Raw genomic sequence first — 6,796 nt, forward strand, 5'->3', positions numbered from 1 at the left:
TCTGTGACTTTTTCCTGTGATTTTTTTCCGGACACCCACTCACCGTGTAATTAAACAGAAAACTAGATAGGCCAGACATCACTTTTTCTACGTAATAACAGTAGTATATCAGCATCTGGATTATTGACACTGGTATACTTGTATCTTCCCCCCGAGTATGTTTTCATAGTTTACCTCGATCGGTCGAGTGTATGCATGTAGAGTGTAACTTCCTGCCTTTCTCTCTGACTGCCTTCCCTTAGTTTTTAATTGAATTAAAAAATGTTCCTTGATATTTTGTATATCAATGTGATATAGTATAGAATCTCATGATAGCGCATGAACACAAATATTGAATTTTAATAAGCTGACCATCAAAGAAAAACGAAGTCTTCTCATATATATATATATATATATATATATATATATATATATATATATATATATATATATATATATATATATATATATATATGTCGTGCAGAATAGGTAAAACTGGTCAGTTAGCAAGAACTCATTAAAATTAACTCCTTTCTAAAATTTTCTCTTCTTCATTTAAAGATGTATTTTTTCATTTATGGTAATATAAAAAATAATGATTTTATGCCAAAAGAACCTTAGGAAACTTACCTAACCTTATTATAACAAGCACAATTTAATTTAGCCTAATCTAACTAAATATATTTTATTTAAGTTTAAAATAATTTAATAATAAACAATGAAATATATTTTTCGTTAGATTCAGAATGATTTTTGCGAAATTAATGCATACACAAATTTTCGCTTGCCCTATTCGGCAAGAATTGCGTTGGCATTTAAGCCAAAATCGCAAGTTTTACTTATTCGGTTACTTATTCGCCACGACATATATATATATATATATATATATATATATATATATATATATATATATATATATAATATATATATATATATATATATATATATATATATATATATATATATATATATATATATAATGTCGTGCCGAATATGTAAAACTGGTCAATTAGCAAGAACTCATTTAAAATTAAGTCCTTTCTAAAATTTTCTCATATACGTTTAAAGATATATATTTTTTCATTAATGTTAATGTAAAAAAAATTAATTTTGCACCAAAAGAATCTTAGAAAACTTACCTAACCTTATTATAACAAGAGCAATTTATTTTAGCCTAACCCAACTAAATATATTTTAGATTTGTTTACAGTAATTTAATACTAAACAAACACAGTGAAATATATTTTTTCCGTTAGGTTCAGAATGATTTTGACGAAATTATTGCATACACAAATTTTCACTTGTCCTATATGGGAAGCTGAACGTTGCTATTTAAGCCAAGATCGCAAATTCTGCCTATTCGGCACGACATATATATATATTTTTATATATATATATATATATATATATATATATATATATATATATATATATATATATATATATATATATATATATATATATATATATATATATATATATATATATATATATATATATATATATATATATATATATATATATATATATATATATATATATATATATATATATATATATATATATATATATATATATATATATATAAGAAATATTTTTTAACAAAGACATGGAACCGGTATCATTACGCCATTTCACATAGCTGGATTTAGCGAAATATGAATTAAAAGTCACCACGAAGAGGTATCGGCACTGATGTGACTAGGAGTAAGTGTTACCTGACCTCCATTGATTCGACTATGAGTGGGTGTTACCTGACCTCCATTGATTTAAACCCTAAAGAGCTTGCCTTCTTTTGTTCTCGACACCTCTTAACACATGTGTCAAACTTCCAGCAAGATTCTTATTGATTTGAGTGCGAATATTGTTGAATATTCATCCGGATAATTTTGACAATAATGCTTGATTCAATAATATACATATTTTTATTTGAATCATCGAATTTATGCGTCAATTGAGGACTTTAGTAAATGCTTCTTACTACCTTATAATGACAGGCTGCCAGAAACAAAAGACTTGCAGCATCGAGTAGACATCAATGTATCATACATACAATAGTAACATTGTTAGTGAGATAGTAATCAGAAGTAAGCCAAGTTACTATGTTGGTAAAAGTGTGTATTAGGTTCCTTGCAAGTAACATCCAGAGGTCTGAGTATGGCTGAAGCTGGTAGATGTTTGAACAAGCGAGTGTATGTGTGTATGAAGACAAAAGAGATGGTAAAGGAGGTCATACAAATAGTGTTGTGTTTTGTTGCATATTTGATTGTGCCTACAATATGGATTTCAACAAATGCAAGTTGGTATTCCAAAAATATAGTTATATAAAAAAAAGACTTACTTTTTCTAATCAAGGTTGGCTCATGGAGGATAACTTTTACTATCCTTGCTTCATTTACACTTACTTTAGCTAATCAAAGTTTTTTATATCTTCCATTACTGTTAGTCTAGCTGATCAAAGTTAATTTTTATTTTCCATTACTGTTAGTCTAGCTAATCAAAGTTAATTTTTATTTTCCATTACTGTTAGTCTAGCTAATCAAAGTTAATTTTTATTTTCCATTACTGTTAGTCTAGCTAATCAAAGTTTTTTTTTATCTTCCATTATTGTTAGTCTAGCTAATCAAAGTTTTTTTTTTTATCTTCCATTATTGTTAGTCTAGCTAATCAAAGTTTTTTTTTATCTTCCATTATTGTTAGTCTAGCTAATCAAAGTTTTTTTTTTTATCTTCCATTATTGTTAGTCTAGCTAATCAAAGTTTTTTTTTATCTTCCATTATTGTTAGTCTAGCTAATCAAAGTTTTTTTTTTTATCTTCCATTATTGTTAGTCTAGCTAATCAAAGTTTTTTTTATCTTCCATTATTGTTAGTCTAGCTAATCAAAGTTTTTTTTTATCTTCCATTATTGTTAGTCTAGTTGGTCAAAGTTTTGCGTGCCCATCAGGTATCAAAGACGTTTTTCTTTCTACTTTATTGCAAAGATATGAAAAACACAGGTTAGACAAATGTAGAAGTCTTCAAGAGGAAGCTGGACTAATATCTTCACCAGGTGCCAGCTCAACCAAGCTATGGTGCCAGATCAACCAAACTGTCTGGTTGACCAGGATAGCACAAGACGAGCCTGGACAAAGGCTGGGCCCCGGTAGTAGGAAATCTCTCGAAACTTATCGAAGGTCGAATCGGAGCTTATGGTTGCAGTTAAAAGCTCTAATTAATCTGAAACACAATTCAGTGTCAGTACCGTAATTCGCACTCAAATCAATAAGCATCTCCTTACAAGACTTGACGCAGGTAGCACCGACTGTCACATTAATGGAGGTCAGGTGTAACCTGCTCGTGACGATAGTTAACAATCATATCTTGTTTATTTCATATGTCGTAATGTTACTGATTCCATGTTAATGCTATATATATATATATATATATATATATATATATATATATATATATATATATATATATATATATATATATATATATATATATATATATATATTATGTCGTGCCGGATAGGTAAAAGTTGCTATTTTGTCTTAAATAGCAACGTTCTTCTTGCCGAATAAGGCAAGCGAAAATTAGTATACGCAATAATTTAGCAAAAATCATTCTGAACCGAACGAAAAATATATATTTAATTGTGTTTGTTTATTATTAAATTATTGTAAACTTAGCTAAAATATATTTAACTGGATTAGGCTAAATTAAATTGCGCTTGTTATAATAATGTTAGGTAAGTTTTCTAAGGTTCTTATGGTACAAAATTATTATTTTTTTACATTAACATAAATAAAAATATATATATCTTTAAATGTATAAGAGAAAATTTTAGAAAGGACTTAATTTTAAACGAGTTCTTGCTAACTGACCAATTTTTTACCTATTAGGCACGACATATATATATATATATATATATATATATATATATATATATATATATCTATATATATATATATATATATATATATGCAAAACAACCACTGTGAAAGAATAGTGAAATTCCAATCGCTTTCGTGACTACTCACATTATCAAGGAACAATAAAAGTAATATATCAAAGGAAGGCATATAAAGGGTCTAGACCACACCTCACCATCACATAAAGTTTATTACGGTCAAACTGATTAAAGTCTCGAACTGAGCTTAAAACAACATAAATATAGCATTAGAACTGGACAAGATTCCAATGCTCTATTTATTCATGTGAGAGATTTTAACCATCCAATTGATTTTCGAAAAGTTGAGAAAGTTGTATCAAGCAAGTCCATGGTCGACAGGAGTATAATTGAATCGTGTTTCATAATTTAATAATACATTGAACAAATAATAAATCTTAATTCTTGGGTAGAATAGTTTGTGGGTTGCGTGAAGGACCTGTCTAGTTGGGCCACCGGGCCTGCTGCAGTGTTCTCTTTCTTATGAGTCGTGTGTTCGCGCGTCAGGTGTTGCTTTGTTGTGGGATGTGATGGTGAGGTGTGGTCTAGACCCTTTATATGCCTTCCTTTGATGTATTACTTTTATTGTTCCTTGATAATGTGAGTAGTCACGAAAGCGCTTGGAATTTCACTATTCTTTCACAGTGTTTCTTTTGCATATTCTAAAATCACCTGTTTACTGTGATCTTATTGCATATATATATATATATATATATATATATATATATATATATATATATATATATATATATATATATATATATATATATATATATACATATATATATATATATATATATATATATATATATATATATATATATATATATATATATATATAAATTTCCATTATGAGCTAGGTTAATTAAGCACCTATGTGAAAACCAATACTTCTAGTCATTTACGATTTCCAGACGGCGAGGAGCACACAGTACACAGTACACAGGCTGGCTGAGTCCAGCCCAGAGGGAGCACCTCCTGTACATGATTCTCTGTCTACGCATAAACCTTTCCGACTGTTACCCGCCACCCCTGTTACACAGCAACTAACCATGAATTAATATTCACCTGGATAAACCCACTAGAATCACACCATAATGAGTTTGGATCAGGAAGAAAGACAAAACTAAAGAAATCTAAAATTGTGTCGCATTTTTTTTTTGAGTCCCGTCAAAGCTCTTGCGATCAGCAATGGTTGTATTTTTGTAGGAGGAGTGAATTTGCGATCCATGGTTTTCTGCTTCATCAATGAACTTACGAGTATATATAATCTATTTACATATAGCAGACTGAATTCTCATAGAAAAACCTGTGCTGCTTTGTTCTCTAGAAGATAAGTCACAAATGTATGTATTATGGAATAAATGTTGGAATTCTGTACAATATTTCTCTTATTTTTCTACCTACTAATAGTGTGTGTGTGTGTGTGTGTGTGTGTGTGTGTGTGTGTGTGTGTGTGTGTGTGTGTGTGTGTGTGTGTGTGTGTGTGTGTGTGTGTGTGTGTGTGTGTGTGTGTGTGTGTGTGTGTGTGTGTGTGTGTGTGTGTGTGTGTGTCAGAGATTCCGTGACAAATGTATATAAGTAAGATTCAGAGAGTGCCAGCCTCACTGTGGACTGATCAGCAGTGCCAGCCTCACTGTGGACTGATCAACAGTGCCAGCCTCACTGTGAACTGATCAACAATGCCAGCCTCACTGTGGACTGATCAACAATGCCAGCCTCACTGTGGACTGATCAGCAGTGCCAGCCTCACTGTGGACTGACCAACAATGCCAGCCTCACTGTGGACTGATCAGCAGTGCCAGCCTCACTGTGGACTGATCAACAATGCCAGCCTCACTGTGGACTGATCAGCAGTGCCAGCCTCACTGTGGGCTGACCAGCAATGTCAGCCTCACTGTGGACTGAGCAACAATGCCAGCCTCACTGTGGACTGATCAACAATGCCAGCCTCACTGTGGACTGCTTAACAGTGCCAGCCTCACTGTGGACTGATCAACAATGCCAGCATCACTGTGGACTGACCAACAATGCCAGCCTCACTGTGGACTGATCAACAGTGCCAGCCTCACTGTGGACTGACCAACAATGCCAGCCTCACTGTGGACTGACCAACAATGCCAGCCTCACTGTGGACTGGTCAACAGTGCCAGCCTCACTGTGAACTGATCAACAATGCCAGCCTCACTGTGGACTGATCAACAGTGCCAGCCTCACTGTGGACTGACCAACAATGCCAGCCTCACTGTGGACTGATCAACAGTGCCAGCCTCACTGTGGACTGACCAACAATGCCAGCCTCACTGTGGACTGGTCAACAGTGCCAGCCTCACTGTGAACTGATCAACAATGCCAGCCTCACTGTGGACTGATCAACAGTGCCAGCCTCACTGTGGACTGAGCAACAATGCCAGCCTCACTGTGGACTGAGCAACAATGCCAGCCTCACTGTGGACTGCTTAACAGTGCCAGCCTCACTGTGGACTGATCAACAGTGCCAGCCTCATTGTGGACTGATCAACAATGCCAGCCTCACTGTGGACTGCTTAACAGTGCCAGCCTCACTGCGGACTGATCAACAGTGCCAGCCTCACTGTGGACTGCTCAGCAATGCTAGCCTCACTGTGGACTGCTCAACAGTGCCAGCTTGCCCGCCTCACTGTGGACTGACCAACGGTGCCAGCCTCACTGTGGACTGATCAACAATGCCAGCCCCTCTATGGACTGCTTAACAGTGCCAGCCTCACTGTGGACTGATCAACAGTGCCAGCCTCACTGTGGACTGGCCAACAATGCCACCCTCACTGTGGACTGCTCAACAGTGCCAGCCTCACTGTGGACTGATCAACAGTGCCAGCCTCTCTATGGACTGCTTAACAGTGCCA

At 34.3% G+C, this 6,796-nt stretch overlaps 1 protein-coding gene across 1 annotated transcript in view; it reads left to right on the plus strand.

Annotated features, from left to right (window-relative positions):
* LOC128690018 (dachshund homolog 2) overlaps positions 1-5,294 on the plus strand; it is a 305,827-nt gene extending 300,533 nt beyond the window's left edge. Inside the window, exon 14 of the transcript XR_008407248.2 lies at positions 4,826-5,294. The gene's annotated coding sequence lies outside the window, so the exon portion shown is untranslated. The remainder of the gene's footprint in view (positions 1-4,825) is intronic.
* The last annotated feature ends 1,502 nt before the right edge of the window (positions 5,295-6,796 follow it).

The sequence above is a fragment of the Cherax quadricarinatus genome, chromosome 25 (genome assembly GCF_038502225.1).
Source record: "Cherax quadricarinatus isolate ZL_2023a chromosome 25, ASM3850222v1, whole genome shotgun sequence".
NCBI lineage: Eukaryota > Metazoa > Arthropoda > Malacostraca > Decapoda > Parastacidae > Cherax > Cherax quadricarinatus.